Source organism: Stylophora pistillata, chromosome 2 (assembly GCF_964205215.1).
Source record: "Stylophora pistillata chromosome 2, jaStyPist1.2, whole genome shotgun sequence".
Lineage (NCBI taxonomy): Eukaryota > Metazoa > Cnidaria > Anthozoa > Scleractinia > Pocilloporidae > Stylophora > Stylophora pistillata.
In genome coordinates this window covers 15,644,029-15,665,438 of record NC_142520.1, presented here as the reverse complement: position 1 = coordinate 15,665,438, position 21,410 = coordinate 15,644,029, and the positions used below count along the sequence as shown (strand labels likewise).

The 21,410-nt window shown below is 38.5% G+C and overlaps 2 pseudogenes; both read left to right on the top strand.

Annotated features, from left to right (window-relative positions):
* LOC148737333 (uncharacterized) overlaps positions 1 to 21,410 on the top strand; it is a 381,470-nt pseudogene that overhangs the window by 306,375 nt on the left and 53,685 nt on the right.
* Positions 2,642 to 3,365, top strand: LOC148737335 (uncharacterized; annotated as a pseudogene).

Below are 21,410 nucleotides of genomic sequence, written 5' to 3'. Positions count from 1 at the left end.
ATTTCCTTTAATTTCTCTCCAAGCGTCTCTGAAACATTATCACTATGTACGCGAAATTTACAACTTTGTTGATCTGAAAAAAAAAACGTTCCGAATACTTTGGAGGGGGTACAAATCCCATGTACTAGTCCTTACTAAATCCAGACCCCACATTCTGGTATCTCTGAATCACGTTTCCTCCGCTCAATGTAGTAACAAAATGCCAACACCTCAGCTCTTTTCTCTGGACATTATCACAAAATACAAGACGGTGTTAGATAACTCACGAGCCCCCACGGATTCTTTAAGGCCTTTATAAGAGCATCCGGGTCCTTATAATCTTACTTGAATTTGACTATAGCTATTTACTGCTATTTCTGTTAAACTGGACTGAGTGATGCGCTTGAATTAGTGTGCAGTAGGGGGTTTAGTGTGTTGTTTCCAGTTTGTCTTTTTTCCAAGTCTTTTAGTTGAAAATTGTTTTTAAATTATTATAGAAATATTTAGTGGATAAAAAAACTTTACAACATCAAACAAATAGAAGCTTTTTTCTTTTTAGAAATTTGAGGTTATAACCTGGGATATATATAGATAGAAAGAAAGTAATATGGAAAGAATGGTTCAAAATAAGTATGGGATACGAAACTAGCATCGTTTAAAAGAAACTTTACATTGTGAGCAACTTTGGCCGAAGGTGTTTTTCGATCAAATTAAAGTTAATATATGTAAGTGCGAAATATGAAAAAATCGAAAACCCCTAAACTTTGTCAGAGTATAGGTCTGGATGAACAATTTTTAAACAAAATACTTTGAGTTCCATTGCATTTTTATTTTACGCGAACGGCACGAAAGTCGGGTTGGTGGCTCTCCTGTCAGCTTCAAAAGGTCCAGACAACCCATTATTTGAACGTTGTTTGAAAATAAACAAAACGATAAATGTGACCAACATAACGATTTTTTCAATGAAAAGAATACGTATTTACGAGCACTCTGAAGTACTATTTGTCCAATTCTGTCGCGAACTGAATTTTTGGGTAATCTGTGTTTTTTTCTTTTTTTTGTTTTTCATTATTCCACTCATTTAGGCGGACAAAAAAAAAATAGAAAAATTGAGAAGGTAAAATCGCACCTTAATAGATGGCATGGGGTTATATCAAGTTAATCCAGCGAAAGAACAAGGCCTCTTCTTCACAAAACTCCAATAAATTTGTAGAACCCCAAACAAGTGACATAGAGGTCAAAATACGCCATTCCTTGTCACGCAATTTGAGGTGAAAAATCAACAATGCGTGCGTTTAAAAGACCTCGGGCCGTTTTGGGGGCGAAAAATCGTTTCTACTCTGGATAGAGAGCTAATTTAGGTCAACTTCTGTCGTTCTTGCTGTTCGGGTTATCTGATATTTAAAATTTTAGCGGTTATTTTAGAAACAAAACAACCCAAAGTGCAAGATCGTCCTGTTGGAAGCGGCCGGGGACGGATGCAATTTGAAACTGCTAACGAACCACAAAATCAGCATGTTCGCCATATTTACACATTCATTTGAGTATTCTTTATGAGTTGGTAAATACCATCCATCATCGCAAAACATAGACTGTGCGTTCGCTTCACAAGTTGCTACCGTGAACTGCCCTTTGCTGCTTTCGGACTGCGTGACATACGGACCCACAAGTGTTGGGCCACAATTGCAAATAGCACCCGTCTTTACCACAAACACTGGCATTCTTCCCTTGCAATTGTAATTCTTGCTCACTTTTACCAAATTTTAATTACTCGGGCACGTTATTTATCTCGTCCCGCTCGAAGGACTAAGAAAAAGACGTGGCCGCTTGTAGTGTAAAAGGGTTATTGGTGATCAGTCTTCGGTTCGGTTTACGGAATACGGCCAGCAAAATTACGTATCTCGTTTCACTAGATTAGTCATCTTTTTATGCTCTCTTTTTTCTTGTTCAAACTGATGGGTTCAGTGAGGGATCCAGTCTTTCCCGACGGCCACTTTTCTTCTGGAAAATTCTAAGCCATCCTTTTGTTTGATAAAAAGCAGTGTCCTCTACAAGAAAAGACAGAAGATATCGTTTAAGGAGAGGAGAAGTTGCATCCATTGACAACAAACACGCCGATCTTTTTTTCTTTTATGAGTTGAAGGATGCGTGAGTACTTTTGAGCACCATTGCAACGTTTAGCGGCATATACAGTATGGCAATTGCATATTTATAGAGGAAAGAAACACGCGTCTCGACAAGGCAAAGATGATTTACATTGAAAAACATCAGTAAGGATTTAGTGCACAGCCCTATATTGCCCCTTCTGAGATTGCCGAGTAAAGTGTTCAGGCGTTACCTCATAGCTGGGCATTGCGATCTTCGAGAAAGGCTGCCCGTCTTAGTGCTAAGCAGAAGGCCTTCCTAGAAGAGAAATTTAAAATTGGAGAACACACTGGATTCAAAGCAGATGCGGCACAGGTGGCTCGAGATATGGGGCATGGAAATCATGAATATGGAGCCGCAGATCAATCATTGTAGATGAATTCCTAACACCCAAGCAAATGATGGTCGGTTGCCTAGGGTTTTCCTCCCGGAACTCTGATGCGCGCTGGCGCAGAAATCGTCAGCGGCAGTTCGCACGAAAAGGAAAAGGGAAAAGGAGTAAAAGCCTATTAAAAACTGGCGGCAGATGATGACAATGCGAGCACACCAAACAAACTATGTTTAAGGCACTTCGGCATGGAGGATGAAACAGAGAGAGGAGACCGGTTTTGGAATATCAACTCCGAAGAGATGAGGTTTTCTGCGGAGAAACAATGGTTAAGAAGGGTTCGCTTTGCAGAAAATAGCCCCAACTACGGAATGAGAGACCTTGATCCCGTGTTAGAGGAACTCACAGGCAACAAGCTGGAGCTTGTGAGTCCCCTGGTGGATGGCTTTCTTAAGGAAATCGGGCTCTCTATTAATGCGAAGCCCGCTCGCTCTAGAATGACCGGTCTCATGGCGCCCATCATGCTATTTATGCCATTTCAAATCTTTAGGCATATCTGGGTTTTTAGTCCAAGGCTACGGGGGAAGCGCGGAAACAACCAAGAATGATGAGAAAATCACGCTCAATTGCCAAAGGCTCGACACGGCAGAGAAAATTTGGTCTCCTGCGAGATTTAAGCAAGAGAGAGCATTCTCAACAAGCGGAACTCCTAGAAAATTCCTAAGGGTGCTCCGTGCTTCAAAGTTACAGCGGCAAGTCAATTCTTGTTGTCACGCAAACTAAGCCGCTTCAAATGATTTACTCAGTAAAACAACAAAGGGTAACAACCACATTTTACGTGCTACACTATGATTGAGAAGGATTCGCAAAGGACTCAAATTTACAAAAGTTATTGAATTTGAACACGATTTAGCTTGACAGTTAATTAGGTAACAGCAGGCCTTGCTAATGTTTTCTTAGACCTTGTCACGAAACTTTCATATAACAAAAGAATGACAACCCTGAATGTAATCTGAAACAGAATTCTGAAGAAAATATGTTTTTAATACAAGCATATATTTGAAACTTTAATCTTCATGTCTTGTGGACAGAAATACAATGGAGTAAATAAATAGAAGTATGGTTTTACCTAAACTTGCTTATTATTTGACTAACGATGATGTCTGATTCATTTATGAAAATAACTATCCTATCAGTATAGAGAATTACTCCTTTTAAATACAAATCTCAAATACCTATGTATACTTCATCCTGCTCTTAAAACTATCAAGCTGCAACCTTTTGTACCTTTTATTTTAGACTAATCCATCCCTAAAACAAATGCATTGTGTCAACATAACAAGCAAAATGCTGAGTCATTAGTTATTAACCATTTGACCCCTAACAGTGATAAGCATCTAATTTCTTCTTACAATATTAACCCAAAATTAAACATAAAGTCACAAGAATGAAGCAAATAATTACTAAATAAAGAAGCTCTTGACTGTTAAACAAATTCTCCTTGTCAGCACGTTGGAAACTGTATTGAGAACAGTATGGAGAGTATTCGTACTGTTGGTAGCATATAAAGGGTTTAGTGGTCAAACCTTTATGTACAAAATTCCATAAATACATTAGAGCAGAATCCCTTCCTCTATAATGCAAGTCAGTAACAAAAATAAAAAAGGGTTTATAAAGTTTTCTCTGTAATTTATTAGTGCATACCGAGTGATATCAGTGACAACGGTACTTTTGCATTCCGACACATTTAACCTCTCTAGCAAACATAGCTAATTTAAACAATTTTGCACCAATTTTAAAATATTTTTCTTTTTGAGTAGGCATATTATTCACATTACTGGTGCACAGAATTTGTTGAGAGCTTAGTTATCATTCTCATAGCAAGTATGCTCTAATTATTGTGCACCAACTTGACCGAGAAAAATACACTTCACATCAAATATTTTGGGAGACTTAAACTTTTGAATAACTCAAGTACCCTTCCCAAGCCAATGCACCTGCAATGCGCTTAAATATAATTTCCTTATTACCTCCAGTGATTAATCTTCTACTGCGTAAAGCTTCCTTGAAACCAGGTATTGTCATCAAAGTTAGATTGATAGCTTTACTTCTTACCTCAGTGGCATTGGAGAACTTTACATGAGACCGCAGTGATAAGTTATCAGCAAAGCGAGTATTGCACTGTTTACAGACAATGGGTTTTAGTGCACACAACACTGATTCTGTCGCTCCTCTGCTGCTTGCACAAGTCACCAGATCAATACCAGACAAACAAACTTGACAACTGAGCAAATCATTATTTTTCTTTATTTCCACCACAATTGCAAACATTTGATTGGTAACATTGTGGTGGAGAACATGATTGGTAGTGTGAGGTAGAAGAAGAGGGCATTGGTTGATGTTCTGGGGGGTAAAATGAGCGAACATAATCACTTCGCATTACTTGCCACCAGTTACCAGTGGCGGTACTAATTACATTTGACCGGTTAGTTAAGGTCAAATATTTCCTCACTCTAGAATGCTTGGCCCCTTTAGCCTGCAAAGAGACAATGCCATAACCCACCCTATACCTTGCAAACAGCAAATTTGCATGATAGGGAATGGCATATCCAACTGTCCATGTTGTGACATTAACACTGGATGAAAAAAGCAAAGACATCAAGTTAAAATACATACTACACATTTCTTGTGGTTCTGCAACCTGGGTATAATTGGTCTCTATTCTATGAAAACGCCCCCCAACATTCCTCAGATACTCACCAATCTTGCTGAGAGCCAGATTGCTTGTGCCTCTGTTTCATATTGACTTTCTTAAGTGTCAACCAAAACGATAGTAATATCTAGCCAATGCAACGGCTTGATTACCAATAAGCCTAACTTGTAACTTGTTATACCTGTTTGCTTCATCACTAAAATGTTCTTTTACACTTGAAGCCAAGTATCCGAGTCCACACCCCCACCCCCTCCCTACCTGATGCATGCCTTACATGAGGAAAACTTCTCTTATGCAGGTATAGCTTTAGGTCCACCTCTGATTTCTGCAACATCCCCTGCTTCCTAGCACGCTCCCCAACACTGTCTTTACCAGAAACCCTCAAAAGAGTCTATTCCCTATAGGTGCTCCCAGAGCAGAAACAAATGGACCAAACTTTTCTCTTCCCACTGCCTCTAAGTACTGAAGATCAATATAATGTTGCCAGGCATTGATCTTACAATGCATGGGTTCTGGCCTTAACCTGTCTGGAAAATGCCCATTCCTAGGAAGACCAAACTGTCGGATGCCATTTTCAGCCGTGAACTGTAACTTTCTTGAATTTCAATTTTTTTTTTCCTGAAAGGTTCGGGGGAAGAGAGGCAAGAAAATTGTTTAACTTTTCAGTATTAGAGGTTCTCATTTCCTTAGTGTAAGGTTTCCAGGTGTCGTCTTTACCCATTCCAATACTACCCCCCATAGTGGTCATGTTTCCTATATGAACATTTGCATTTGGGGAAGGATAGGTAGCTGCCTGGTTAAGTTCATTGGCAGCCCAGCTCTGCCAGGACATGCCTGCTCCTGGCTGAAATTCAACAGTGCACTCCTTATCACAAACAGTCACAACATTTCCTTAAAATATTCTCATCTCTTCAGTGAGCTGCTTCGAGAGGTGACGCATTCTTTGATCTTTCTCTTTTACACTTACACCTGATCACCAAAGTTCCAGCACACCATACTTCCAATTGTTTCAGGAGCTCCATCAACTGACAACTGAAAAAGTAAGTGATTTTCATTTTCATTGAACCAGACAAGTTTACAAGAAAGATGGGGAACTCTCATGTGCAAATCAATAATCATAAACACCAGGCCAGTGACTTTGCGAGAAACACCTGATGCCCCTGCGATCTGTGTGACATGACCGATGCCTAAAGTTTTAAAGACACTTGTCTACATTATCATCTGAGAAACTAAGCTTGGGTATCCTCAAGTCAACTCCAAGAGATTTAATGTTACGTGGCGGCCAGACTACTTTTTCAATATTAAAAAAACCAACCTCGTGTTTTACAGACAAGATTTCTATATTTAAGTGGCACAGACAGTTTCAGTAAATCTTCTGAATTTTGATAATAATTAATGGCTCTTTCAGAAATACCCTGAATAAACTGGCCCCTCATAGACCACTTTCATAAATGGCTGCCAGATTAATATTCTTTTGTCTAACCCATTAATGGCTGCAGCTTTTGTGGAAAACTGTGTTTTGAAGCTAGTCGAGCAGATTTTGGGTCACTGTTGTGGTTTTAAAAGCTCAAACTTACCAAAAACCCCTTGACAGCTCGTGCACTCCACGGCCTTTCGATCCAAATGCAAAATGGCGGCCTGAAAATCTCGGGCACGCGCAGAAAGTAAAATTTCGACATGCCCCACTTACGACTTTTACTTTTCTCTCTTTCTCCTGCCCTTTTTTTTTCCCTCTCCTTGCCTGAATTCTCTCCACACTTGCTGTAAATTTAGTAGGCTTCATTTTGGTGTAGAGATTTTTCAGAAACTACACATTATTTTCAAACCACATGCTCAGAAAGGTAAGTGGGTAATGGAACAAGATTTCGGTGCAGATTTTCAGGTCAAAGTTACATGTTTTTTTTGGCTATTTCTCCAATCTCCTTCTCTCAATTGCCCTCATACAGGTATCGTTTGTAAGATATTTTCAATCTGTTGAAGTACGTGCTCAAATTCGTGCTCCAGGGCTAAAAGTGATGACGTCACAAGGCGTAGAAAGGGTGTGGGTCCCCATGGGCGCATACGGGCGCACTGGATGTCGATAGGTTAAATTTAAATTAGCCTTTCAAGCCTTGTTTTCCAGTACAAAATTCAAAAGAATACATCATCTCAAGCGAGGCCAGAAAGGCTAAATTTAGATTTAAACAAAAGAATATTAATCCGGCAGCCATTTACGAAAGTGGTTAAATCTCACGCCCCATCCAATAGCGTACCTATCGTAGACAAGTCATTTCATGGAGCAGTAAGCCGAAAAGCCTGGTTTTCTTTTCTTCTGCCGTGGAAGTGAAAGGCCATAGCCACTCAATATAAAAAAAAAGGTTGGTAAGCTTTATCCAATGTGAAATAAACGGCTGTAAAAAAAAGCTCTTTAGTATAAAGAAGCGCATATAAAAGATCACGTGCAACGTCGTAAAGATTATAAGATTAACTGGAGATCTCTAAAGAAGTGTTGGCTCTGGAAATACCCTGTTTACCTGCCCAGAAGAATGGAACTTGGGCACCAGGTTAATGCAGCGCGGGAAAAGATACCCAATTGTGTTATGAAAGATGTGAGGTCAAGGTTTCCCAACCCTCCAGGCATTCCTTACATTACATTACAAAAGGGAATAAGGAAATTCTCATAAGATACCAATGTCAAGAAGAGCAATTATAAATAAAAATTGAATAAGTTCATGAAACATATACAGTGAAAAGAAAATGAAGAGGTGGAAACATCACTAAGACTGCATGGAAAAATCCCTTAAGTAATATTTAATTAATACTGTCTCATGAATGTTTCACTGCTTAGTACCAGCATTTGGTAGGATTACTCTTGCCCAGTTACTTCACATCTTTTATCAGACATTTGGGCTCCCATTTAAAATCATCACAGAAAGTCAGAATCCCTGGTAAGCAGAATGGACATCAGTTATTTAGATTAGAATAGGTAGACCAGATGGTTTCCCTGAGTTTGAATTTTTTTCCAGTAAGTACCCTGATCTCTGCCGGGCGATTTAGATGCCTGGCATGTTGGTACATCTGCAGAGACAATACTTCTCTATTCACATTTTTTATTTTGCAAAGAAATAAGTCAATAAGAAAGAGTGAGCATAGCATTCAAAAATTGCCAAAGCAATTGCGCAGAATTAACGTCAGCATAAGTCTTTTACCCAATCAAGAATGGCTAGTTCCATGCGCATGTTGATGTAGGTGTCATCCCCAGAATGGATCCGCTTAGCAGCATAAATGAGCATCACTGAATGGAAAGATTCAATCCAGTATGTTTCCCTACACTGCAAAAGGTAACTGATTTTGAGTGGCTTTTTCTGTAACTGGAACATGAATTTTTTGCAACTCTTTCATGGCCTTTAGTGCAACATCACTAATTTGGAAGAGGCAAACTTTTTCATGCAAAAGAAATAAAAACATACACTAGCATGTACATATTAGTTACCCGCATGTATCCATGTGCATGTCTTTATTTTGAGGTGCTCATAATGGCTTTCCTATATGCAGCAACAGCTTCAGGTTTCGTTAAAACTTTTGCTCCTTGTGTAGCCATTCTGCTTGCACCGTGACTCCACATGGCAATTGATTTCCCTGAGTCATAAACAAAGAAAGTTGTAGAAAAACAAATTAATAGATCAGTATTAATAGTAGTAACTATAATGCTTCTGGTTTTCCATTTTTATAGAAAGCTATTGTGCAATCTTTGAGTTCATGAATTATGCTATGTCTTGTTAGAATTACATAACACAATGTGTTCATGAGAACAAAACTTAATAATAACAATTTTGGTTTCATGAAATTGCTCAATTAAAGGAGTAACCTGAGAAAAACTCTTTGTACTTTATGACCACTACTCATTCTCTCAACAAACAGTCATTCGAATTACGTGATAATGGTCAGCAATAATCAGCAGGTTAGCCTGAAATTCTTGCTCACTGAGTGGACTTTTCGTCATGGAGAAGTACACGTGAGAAATAAATAAACAAAGAAACAAGGGAATTACTTAAGTCACACTATAAAGGATTTTCCTGTTCTCCATACTCATATTACATCAATGATAGGATATTATTGAGGATGCAAATGTATCATACCTTGGGACTCAGTTATAAAATTCAGCAGCTCTTTTGTCATAGGGACTTCATGGCTCACTGCTTAAGCTTCCCTAGCCCTACTCCAGTTTACAACTCCTAAAAATTTTTTGGTCCTAAACAGAGTTAGTAAAATAAAAAATATTTTTAGGAATAGCATTGAGTGTATCAAGGTTCAACATATCATACAAAGAGTTCAAAAGCATCTTACAGAAGAAAGGGCCGACACCATCGTGTGTGCTGCTGATCTACTCGAATCATGCCTTGCATATGTACTAACACACTACAGGAAGAAATGGTAGATATCAAAACATAACATTGAACACATTTCTGTACTCACAAATTTCTCAGGGTTTACAATTTGATATCAGATATTGTATGCTTAGATGAGCTAGTCAGCAGAACTTTGCAGAAGTCTACTAGATCCCATGCGTCAAATTGACTGCTTGCAGAGATCCTGGCTTGCAAAAAGGAATAATTGAACAAAACTCATGCATGCACCTTCCATACTCTCAGACTGGTGTATAAGTATGTGGACAAAGACAAAATAAAATTGAAATCAACTTGTACCTCTCCATTTACAACATAACGAGGAGTGTTTTTCACTTCTTCATGGGCAGCAGACATGGACTCATTGCAAACCCTATTCACAATTGTTACATAACAGTGCTTTTTCAAGACTGTTGAATTAAATTAAACAAGAGATGTTTTAAAATTCAGGTAAGAGAGAAACCGAATAAGAAACTGCTCAGTTCCATTTAAGGTATTTTCGTGGAGAGATCATCATTTGGCTTCCTGTAAACTGTTGTTGACAGCCATTTGCTTGCGAGAAGAAATACAACGTGATTGTAGGAGCATTAGAGAAAGTGCATTGCTAACCTGCGTCAAAAGTTTTTTCTCCCTCTCACCCAATTTTGTCTTATATGGGGTCGTTTTCTGCTGAAGGCGTTGTGATCTGCATTGTTTGTGGTGTATGTTCTGCATGTGGAGGGGAAATTGGAGAAACAGGATCAGAGAAAGGCAAAAAAATACGCGAAGACGGAGTGGAAGACGATGAAGGAAAAGAAAACCGTGTGGTAGATGGTGTAGAAACAAGAAAGGGTTTCGGACTAGCTGTGCTTCCAGTTGATGATAAGCTCAGTTGGCTCGATGTCAGTCTTTTCCTCTCCATTTTCTCCTCAAAAACCAACAGAAGAGCCTCTATCAGATCCCCACTCTGTGTACTTGAGGTCGCTTTTGTTAGATTTAACGCGCCTTTTGACGCGGTATTTGATGCCAAGAAGTCTGCTCTCTTGAGGAAGCCCTCTGTTGAAAGAGATCTGAAGACCTCGATCTGTTGGACACTTTTTCTTGCGTATAGATGGGTTATTTCCGTCAGCCATAACGCACAAAATTCACAATATTCCTCGAGCAGCGACGGCTAAGAATATTGCCCAACAACCACTAGAGTTGTGAAATTCTGGCTGCTAACATTGTGCATACAGTATTTATGATGCCGCTAGTTTCAGTGGGAATAATCTAAAGGCTCAGCCAACCGATGTGTACAAGGTGCTTGGGATATAAGCCGAAGTTACACGGTGCGAGTTTTGAAAAGACAACTGTACGACTGCATAGTCGACCGTAGATCGCACTTTGAACGGCCGAGCGATGTGTTGGTGCCAAATAAAATCAAAATAAGCTAAATTATGGAAATGAGAGTCAACAAGACTCAATATCTTCGAATTTTTGACCCAAAATAATACTTTTACTGCATCTTCCATGCACACCGTTTTACTTATGGTCAGACCGTTGGTCGCAATATTGGATGATTCTTTCATTTGAGCTGAAATCAAGGGGCGGAGCCAATCAATTCATAGCGCGCCTTCGTGACCTCTAAGATAGTAACGGGAGGAATTTACATGGCAACCGGCCATCGTGCTTAATTAATTCATTGATTAATTAATTAATTGTACAAAAATGATTTTTACTACTTTATATCAGCAACGATTACAATATTTCCGGGTGCAGATTCTAATAACTATTCCAGTCTTTTCTTTTTTTTTTTTTTCACACCAACATATTTTAAGTACAAAAGCTCACGAATAGAATAGATACCGGGATAGTACGAGAGTGCACGGTGCGCGAAATATGAAACATTTATGCATTTTCTTTCCAGAATTTATCATAATTGTACATCGTTTAACGTCCCTCATTGAACTCTTCATTTTAAAAATCCCTGTGGTATTTGGTAAATAAACCTCTTCGGGCCGGCGGCTGGTATGTCGGCTGATAATGTCCGCGGCTGAGAGACTGTCCAAAAAATGAATATTTAGGGAAAATATCAAATTTTGAGGATAATCTCTCAGCCAAGGACATTATCATCCGACATACCAGCAAGCCACAACGGGGTTTATTTCATTTTTCAACTGTTCCATTAATTTTCTATTAATTTTTGAGCAGGAGAGTGCAGGCGCGAGCCTGTGTTCACGTAGGGTAATCCTCCGCAGCTTTTTAATCTCTTTCATCATCTGATTCTGTGACTATGCTTTCGGGTATTAAGATATTGTTTGGATATCACAACTATCAAAGGTCTTCGACCTAGGCCTCAATGCATTTCTCCAGAGAAATGCTTGATCTGAAAATCACTGGAGAATTTATTTATGTTAAAAAACAGAAAGGTTTGATATCTTCCTACTAAAATTCAATTGTCAAGGACCTAGAATTAAACAATCAAACATTAAAGTCGAGAACGATTCATCGTCAAATGTCACCCAAAGAAAAAACCTGTGAAATATTTCCATTTGTACTACAAAGACGATAGGATTCCACAGAACTTGTTTGGCTATGAAGACGCACCGTAATAAAGTTTACCTAAATCAATTCCGGGTCAAGTAGTCATAAATCCTCAGGAAAAAATAAGGCCATGTCCACAGGTATCCGGAAACGATACGATATCCTTATCCGGAAATGATACTTTGGAAATTAATACTGCTCTTAAAGGCACCAAGTTTAGTATCAATATTGCTTTTTAACTTGTCAAAGATTCGATCTACAAGATCGGCGATAAGTTCTCAACCATACTCAAGAGCTTCTCCGCTGAATTGTTTGAATGTGCTCACCTCCAGATGTATCGCTAGCAGCTGGGTTCATATTACAAGGGTAGAAATTATCGTAACCGTATGCGCTATCTTAAATCTGCAAACTTGGGGTGAACACTCTTGCACATGACCTCTTTATCTACTTGGTCGAATTACAAATAATTGCTCATGATTAGAATGTGTAATAAATTCTCGTCAGGAAATATAAGAAAATACACTTGCATAAATGTGCCCTACTACCAAAGAAACATTTCTTTTCTAGATACTTGTAGGCCTGAAATAAAATTCACTCTAGTTTCAGTACTTTCCGGATTAATTTATATCAAGGATATATCATTCAAAAGTTAAAAGAAAAATCACTTTTGCTGCAACTGTTTCTTTCTTTCTTTCTTTTTCGTCCTAGTCTTTGGAGCGTTCCTATATTAAAGCGGAGAACTGGAATCTATACTTGAAGAAATTACCAAAGTATTGTGCGAACCTAGTGTAGTACACCGCGGTTATATTGAAAAGCGTTTACTCGCAACCGTTACACACTTACTCTTAACCAAAAAAAGAGCTGCATATCCTAGAATAAATTAACTACATGCGATACATATGCATGCAAATCCGTAGATCCTGAGCGTATTACAAGTTGTTGCTTACTGTTGCTCGCGGATCGTCATTACTTTATCGAGAATTACGATCTAGACTTGTCTTTTATTCCAAAAAGGATCATGATTACACGGTGTCTTATCCTGGACTAAAACTCTAACTATAATTTTCTATCAAAACTAAACACGGAGACGTCAATCTAACCAAACTATCATTAGACCAAAAAGCGATTAGTAAAGTAACCAGATCATTCGACTTAAATGAAAACCTTGAAAACCTCTTAAAGTCCTAAATTAAGGGATAACTAATTGGCGTAAACGAAATGTCAAAACAAAAATATATTATCAACACACCAACACTGTGATGTATTGACAGGTTCTACCTGATCTGGTTTCAGTCATCGTTACCACGCGCTGGTCTTTGGCTGGCCCATAATGACATTTGTAAATTAATTGCAAAAAATACAAAAACTGCGAAAAAATTTTACCTCCTTACATTTCATAATGCCAAAGAAAAAGCTTCCTTTCCACAAGGTTAGGCTCTTAATTTTGCATTACTGCGCAGCACCTTGCTACGAAAAATTGATACACTGTTTCAAATGCTCCTTGACAAAACGACTGTGTTCTTAGTTCATTTCTTAATGGTAAAAGAAATGCCACCAAAGAAAACACGAACGCCCTGTGGATTCTCAAAAATAGGATTGGCCAATGGTTAATACATGTTACACGGATGGATGTCTGATGTATCGGCTCCGCGCGATTAACGAAATGCAATAATGCAGTGGACACGTTTGGCTCAAAATATGAATCTCTTGCAGTATCAGTAGCTTTGCATCTTACCCAAAACATTTCTTTCCACTTGAAGGTATTGATGATAACGATAATGCATTTATATCAGCAATGTAGCTGAACGCCCGTTACACAAACTAACTGCCATCATTTGTTGACAGGTACTTGCAGAACAACCAGTTGGAGGACTTGCCAAAAGAGATATTCATGAACAATACCAACCTAGGATCTCTGTAAGTCAAAAGTGAAGACTATTCCTCCTAATTTTAATCCTGCAGGCAATGTAAAAGGACAATGCACAGGGAAAACGACAGTGTCGAAGAGATAGTAGTAACAGTTACTACACTGAAATCATCAGACATATTCACCAAAGTTAAAAAAAAATTACTATTGTTTAAAATAAAATATTGATAGATAAGGCAACACTTTGTAGTCGTCAATCAGACAATCGTTATGATATATGCATATCAACCCAATCCACGGGTTCTTAGCCTAGTTACCCCTCGAGTTTTAGGGCGGGAGGAGGGAGGCGGGAAGGAAAGTTGCGTAGCCACTGGAGGGTTATTTCTTCCATCCTAGGGGGGAGGAAACTCGTCCACATCCGCTTGATTCTGCCGGCGTGAACTCCCTAGTGTCCTTTCGCGGTAAAAGCTTTACAGGTTACTAGGACAAGACATGAAATGAGTGACAATATTTTTGTTTACTGTGAATTTAAAGTATTTTGTAGGGGGCATGGGTGAAAGGTTGAAAGGAAAAGGGGCTGTAGCCCAATATCTCTACCAATGAAAAGTAAATTACGCTAATCAATAACGCTTCAGAGATAATGTAACGAAATATATTTAAACAATAGAGAGTTTCTGTCGAGGAACTACCGGCTGATAGTTGCCCCGCGGAAATTTGATGTTTTTAAATCAAATATTTGCCCAAGAAGCGAAGCTTCGAGGGCAAATATGCTAGTTTTAAGAACATCAAATTTCGAAGGGGCAACTATCAGAGCGATAGTTCCGAAACATAAACACTCTATTGTTTTTCTTGTTCACCACTAAATTTTCTTCCGCGCCTACAGCTTGTCACAAATGTCAATAATTCGCAACCGTAGATTGGCTAAATAATGCGTTATACCTGTCAGAATTGAAAAGTCACTGTTTTTCCGATCTGCCTAACTTCGCGGCCGTTAAACTATTAAAACTTTTTCACGGATGAGTACTATCAATTCAGGTATTTTCCGCGGACGGGCACTATCCATTCGGCTATTTTCCGTAGGCGGGCACTATGGGCTGATAGTGTCTCTCCACGGATGAACACTATCGCGTCACCTGATCGATTTAAACCAATAACAGCCGGAGAAAATTTAGTGCTGAACTATAAACGTAAATAATACTTGAGTCCTTTAATTCTAAAAGAAATAAGGTGACTATGGTAAAAAGAGAAACATTATAAAGTGAATAAACCTATCTGAGACTCACATGAGAAGAATATAATTGGTAATATAAGAGATATCGTTTAATTACATTTTCATTTGTCAACTTCAAGTCAGCCCAAGCACATATAATCAGGGACAATGTCACATACAGTGTATTTAACAATTATTCCACGAGCGCGCATTGGATATGAGATGATAAATAGCCAACGAGGCGCGTAGCGCCGAGTTGGCTATAATCATCTCATATCCAAAAAGCGCGAGTGGAATAATTGTTTTATTAAAAACGTTGAATTGAATTATTAAATTTTATTAAATTTTTAGCTCCCTTTTAATTTTAAGCTGACACGTACGCTTACCATATTTGTAGATTATGGTATATTGCCTGATATACCATAATGGCTAAGCCAATAAAAAGTCTTGAATTGCATTATCCAATGATCTAGTTTTTAATAAATATCTAATAGAATATCATCAAATGTTTCAAACTTTCAAATTACTGTTCTTTACCGCGTGGGATACTTTGTTTTTGGTTACAATGCGAACAATATTTCGAATAATATTTACTTGCTTGCTAAAAAAAATATTAAAAATGATGACAAAAAAATTACAGCGTAAGAAGGAGAGTTGTTTTTGGTATCGGAGTTTTCAGAAGACACGGAAAAAAGATCTAAAATCATTTGGGCTCGATAAAATCTTAAGGGGTGGAGGGGAGGGGGAGTTTTGCGGTTGCAAAGTAGAAAAAGGTGACTTTCAAGAAAGAATGCAATATAGTGGCCCCGATAATGCTTGGGCAAAAGAAACGATAGTAAGCGAAAGGAAAGGTTCTGAGTCACATTTTTTTCTGATTCTTCAGGCACATTGTAACAAGAACTTGGTTACCTTGTTTCCTTTTATCATAAGTTATTTTGAAGTTTTCCAAGCCTTTTAATATTAGGTTTTCATTTAGCGTGGGACGGTAGGAAGATTAAACGTATTAAAAAGGTGTTCAATATTGAACCAGGAGTATTTTGTTAAGATTTAGGTGTAAAGGTAAAGAAAATTGTTTAAAACCAATAGTGGAAAGAATAGGATAGAATATGATAGCAGCTTTATCTAAAACATTCAAACTCTCTGCTTATTCCCATTTTGACAAATCTGCCTGTGTGTGCAAATAATCGCACTTATCCTCCCTTAAGAGTGGACATTATTAATAATAAAATATGCAAAGTTTGTCTAATACAGCTTAAATACAAGACTACTATGTCAGGCTTCTTTTTTGATTTTTAAAAGCTTCAGCTGTTTAATCCTCAGCAGAGATACAAATTTTATTCCCTGTCTCTGTCTTGCCAAATAAGCCTGATCGTACCATATGAATCTGTGCATGTACAACAAAATACGTTTCATGTAATCTTCAACAAACTATTCTCATAATATGACTATTCCAATATTTCCCGCTCCAAACCATTGCTGTTAATTTACTCACCCTCTATCCCCTATTCAGTGTTGCTTGGATTATTATGAGGACTACAATACATGACAGTGTGTAATGTCAAGCCTTACGTATTACAACAATTTGTAATAGGAGGATTGTGAAAAAGCATTTGTAAATAAATCAAGTTGTTTTCAGAGCTAAAACAAGTCAAATTTGCCTCAATTAATATTGTCCCAGATTATAGCTTGTTACTCTCTCTGATGCCTTGAGATGTCAGACTAAAATTGAGATATCAGATCAATGACAACTTTGGTTTGATAACGAAGTGTATGTTTTAGACCCTCGTATCAGTACATCAGGAATAGATTCAAGCACGTCTACTCTGATTGAACTTTGTTGTCAAATACTAAGTAATTGACACTACATTTACTAAATTTTGACAGGCTCCTGAGCAACAACCAGTTGAAGAAATTACCATCAGGCATTTTCAGTCACAATAACCAGCTGGAAACGCTGTAAGTTTGGAGTCTTTCTTAATATTGGTGTAAGAGGAACAACTTAAATCCCACCCTCAAAACAGACATTTAAATGCGTGGGTTATATTATATTGCATGTTTCATGCATATCATTGCTCATGTCCCAATAAAGCCGCACTAAAACACAGACTAAGAAGTTTCCTCTAAAACATGCATTGTATTCGTTCGCAATAATGGATTATTGGAGAAAAATTTGTAAGGGAATTTGTTGAGGGATCATTTTAAGGTCACAGTTACCCTAAGACCCTTCCCCTCTTCTTTAAATATTCTCGCTATCAAGTCAAGAATATTCTATGTAGCTCAGTGTTCAAGGCTGTGTTTCATTCTTCTTGTGTTTATTCTTCTTTGCACGAGGAATGAATGAAAAAACAAAAGGAAAAAACAGCTCAGTGACACCTATAGTGAAAACCCAGTTTAAATGAGCCAGTCATTTAAACTTAAGGCGTAAACGACTAATTGAAAATGTGTCATATCCCTTAATTTCTCTCCAAGCGTCTATGAAACATTATCACGGTATACGCGAATTCTACAAATTTTGTTGATCTGAAAAAAATGTTCAAGACTTTGGAACCACGAACCTCGTTTCCTCAGCTCAATAAAGTAACAAAATACCAGTGGTGAACACCTCAGCTCTTTTCTCTGCACATTATCACAAACTACTGGACGGTGCTAAATACCTCACCAAGCCCCACGGATTCTTTAAGGCCTTTATAGAGACATCCGGTTTCTTATAACCGTACTTGAATTTCACTGTTTACTGTTGTTTATATTTCTGTTAAACTGGATTAAGGGATGCGCTAGAATTAGAGTGCAATTGGGGTCTGGTGTGTTGTTTCCACTTTGTCCTTTTTCCAAGTCTTTTAGTTGATAATTGCTTTTTAAATCTGATAGAAATATTTCGTGGATGAGAAAAGTCTACAACATTGAACAGGAAGAAGCTGGTTTTTTTTAAGAAATTTGAGGTTATAACTCTGGATATAAGTACAAGGAAAGTAAAAAAATGGCATCATTCAAAACAAACTTTTACATGGTGAGCGACTTTGGCCGAATTTTTTCGCAGATCAAATTAAATTAATTATTTTAGAGCGGCCATCCCTAAATATCGCCTGGAGGTGTGCAATATGAAAAAGTCAAAAATCCCCAAGCTTTGCCGAAATATAGGTCTCGATAAACTATTTTTAGACAAAATGCTTTAAGTTCCATTGCATTTTTATTTTACGCGAACGGCGGGAAAATCGATTTGGCGGCTTTCATATCAGAGTTCACTAGTATAGGTCCAGACAACCCATACTTTGTACGTCGCTAGAGAATAAAGAAACCGGTAAATGAGACCAACAATTTACTCAATGGAAAGAACACGTATTTACGAACAGTCTGAAGTGTTATCTGTCCAAGTGTCGCGAACTAAGTTTATGGGAAATTTTTGTTATTTTCATTATTCCACTCATATAGGCCCACAAAGAAATGGGAAAATTGAGAGGGTAAAATCGCATCTTGGGACATGGCCTGGGGTTATACCAAGTTAATTCAGCAAAGAAAGAGGCGTCTTATTCACAAAGATCCAATAAAATGTTTGGGCTACTCAAGACTACGAAATTTTAGGACAACAAACAAAAGTTACACAGAGGTGAAAATACGCCATTCCTTGTAACGCAATTGGAGGTGCAAAATCAACAATGCGCACGTTAAAAAGACATCAAGCCGCCGTGGGGCCAAAAATCGTTTTAACACTGGATAGAAAGCTAATTTAGTTCAACTTTCGTTGTTTCTGTTTCTCAGGTTACCTGATATATAAAATGTTAGCTGTTATTTCCCAAACAAAACAAGCCAAATGCAAAATCGTCCTGTACGATACGGATACAATTTGAAACTGGTAATCAACCATCAAATCAATATGTTTGCCATATTTACACTTTAATATGAGTATTGTTAATGAATTTGTTCATACCATGCATTAGCGCCAAACATAGATTGCGCATTCGCTTCACGAAATGCTGTCGTGAACTGCCTTCTGCTTCTCTCGAATTACACGACATGCGGACCACCATGTCCTGGGCCACAATTGCAAAGCACACGTCAGTTACCACAAACACTGGCATTCTTTCCTTATAATTCTTGCTCACTTTTACCAAATGTTAATTTCTCACGCGCGTTATTTATAGTCATTTTTTATGGCCAAATTTTTATCTCTCTCTTTTTTTTTGTTTAAACTGATGGGTTCAGAGAGGGATTCAGCCTTTCCCAACAGTTACTTTTCTTTTGGAGAATTCTAAGACATCCTTTGTTTGAAAAAAAGCAGTCTCCTCTTCAAGAAAAGACAGAAGATATCGTTTAAGAAGAGAAGTTGCATCCATTGCCAACAAACACGCCAATGTTTTTTCTTTTTGAGTTGAAGGATGCGTGAACACTTTTCAGCACCACTGCAAAGTGTTGCGACGTGTACAGTACGGCAAGTGCATATTTACAGAGGAAAGGCACTCGCTTCTCGACAAGGCAAAGATGCCTTTGAAAAATATCAGGAAGGATCTAGTGCACAGCCCTATATTGCCACTTCTGCGACTGTAGAGTAAAGAATTCAGGCGTTACCGCAGAGCTGGGCATTGCGATCTTCGAGAAAGGCTTCTCATTTTAGTGCTAAGCAGGAGGCGTTCCTAGAAGACAAATTTAAAATAGAACACACTGGAATCATAGCAGATCCGGCAGAGGTGGCTCAGGATATGGGGCACGGAAATCATGAATATGGAGCCGCAGATCAGTCATTGTAGATGAATTCCTAGCACCCAAGCAAATGATGGTCAGTTGCCTAGTGTTCTCCTCCCGAAACTCAGATGCCTGCTTGCGCAGAAATTGCCAGCGGCAGTTGGCACGCAAAGTAAAGTCCTCTTCAAAATTGGCGGCAAATAATGACAGCGCGAAGACATCAAACAAACTCTGTTAAAGGCATTTCGGCATGGAGAATGAAACAGAAAGAGGAGAACGGTTTTGGAATACCAAGATGAAGTATTCTGCGGAGAAGCAATGCGTAAGGAGGGTTCGTTTTGTAAAAAATAAACCTAACTACGGGAGGAGAGACCAAGAATGGTGAGAAAATCACGCTCAGTTTCCAAAGGCTCGACACAGCAGAGAAAATTTGGTCTCCGGCGAGATTTAAGGGAGAGAATTTTCTCAAGAAGCGGCAGTTGGAGAAAATTCCTGAAGATGCTCGCGTGCTTCAAAGTTACAGCGGCGAGTCCAACCTCCTTCCCAGGGTCTCTCATCTTCCCGCCCCTGGAGTGAGCGAGGATAGACCCTGGTTTAGGCTGGTCACGTGTCTCCCAGACTTTTTAGGAGATTTCAAATTGGCGGTTTGAGGGAGAGGCAGATAAGTGGGATTTTCTCTCCACTTAGTCCACGTGCGAGCGTAGCTTATTGGCAATAAAATCAAACTACACGTGAAGCGCTTCGAACCGAATGTCAACTGAGAATATTCAGCAGACGCAGAAAAAGATCAGTAAATCTTTCAGTACGGTTAATATCAATTGTTGCAGGCTTCGTAAATCAGTTGGAGACGTATCTCTCTCGAAGAAAGTTTCTGCGAAAGGAAATCGCGCATCGCTCGCCGCCGCCGAGGACATTTATGGCCGGCCGTTGAGACAAGAAACATTTTTTCCACATCTATTATGTAGGCCTTGAAAAGACGCTTGAAAAATTTTATTTCTATCAAAACGGTGATCAGCGAAAGTCAGAGTTTTATCGAAACGGTGAAGCGATGTACAGAAATATCACAGTCTGTGTCACGCACCCTGGCTATGATGCAAGCTGGAATCTGAGAGAAGCTGTCGCGGTCTAAATTTCGTAAAAGCACCAACACAAATGCAGTCTTTGGCTGGAAAAGAGGTAAAAAACTGTATGTTCGATAGTGTTTTGCCAGATTTGTGTTTTGTTAAGTCTCCACGGTCCCAGATTCTTCTTTGCGGCTTCTGAGTTGCGAGTATTTTTAGAAAGGTGACAAATTCCTTTCAGAATGAGCTACCTTCCATTGACTCAGCCGCTGTCAGATATGTTTGCGAAGATGTTGTCCATGACCAGGAAAATTGGTACATGAAAATTTAATAAAGGTATTCAAAGGCGAAACATTATAAACAACTGGATGAAATGACAAGGAAGGTACAGGTCGTTGACTGTTTAACTTCTCGAAGAGTGAAGAATTAAGAAGATGAAAAATCAAAGATTTTTCGTATCCCGTCGGTAAAACGGCCACAACATCTCTGCCCGAATACATCGCTTCTAAACACCGGACCTGTTTGGGTTTTAAATTAAGGTTA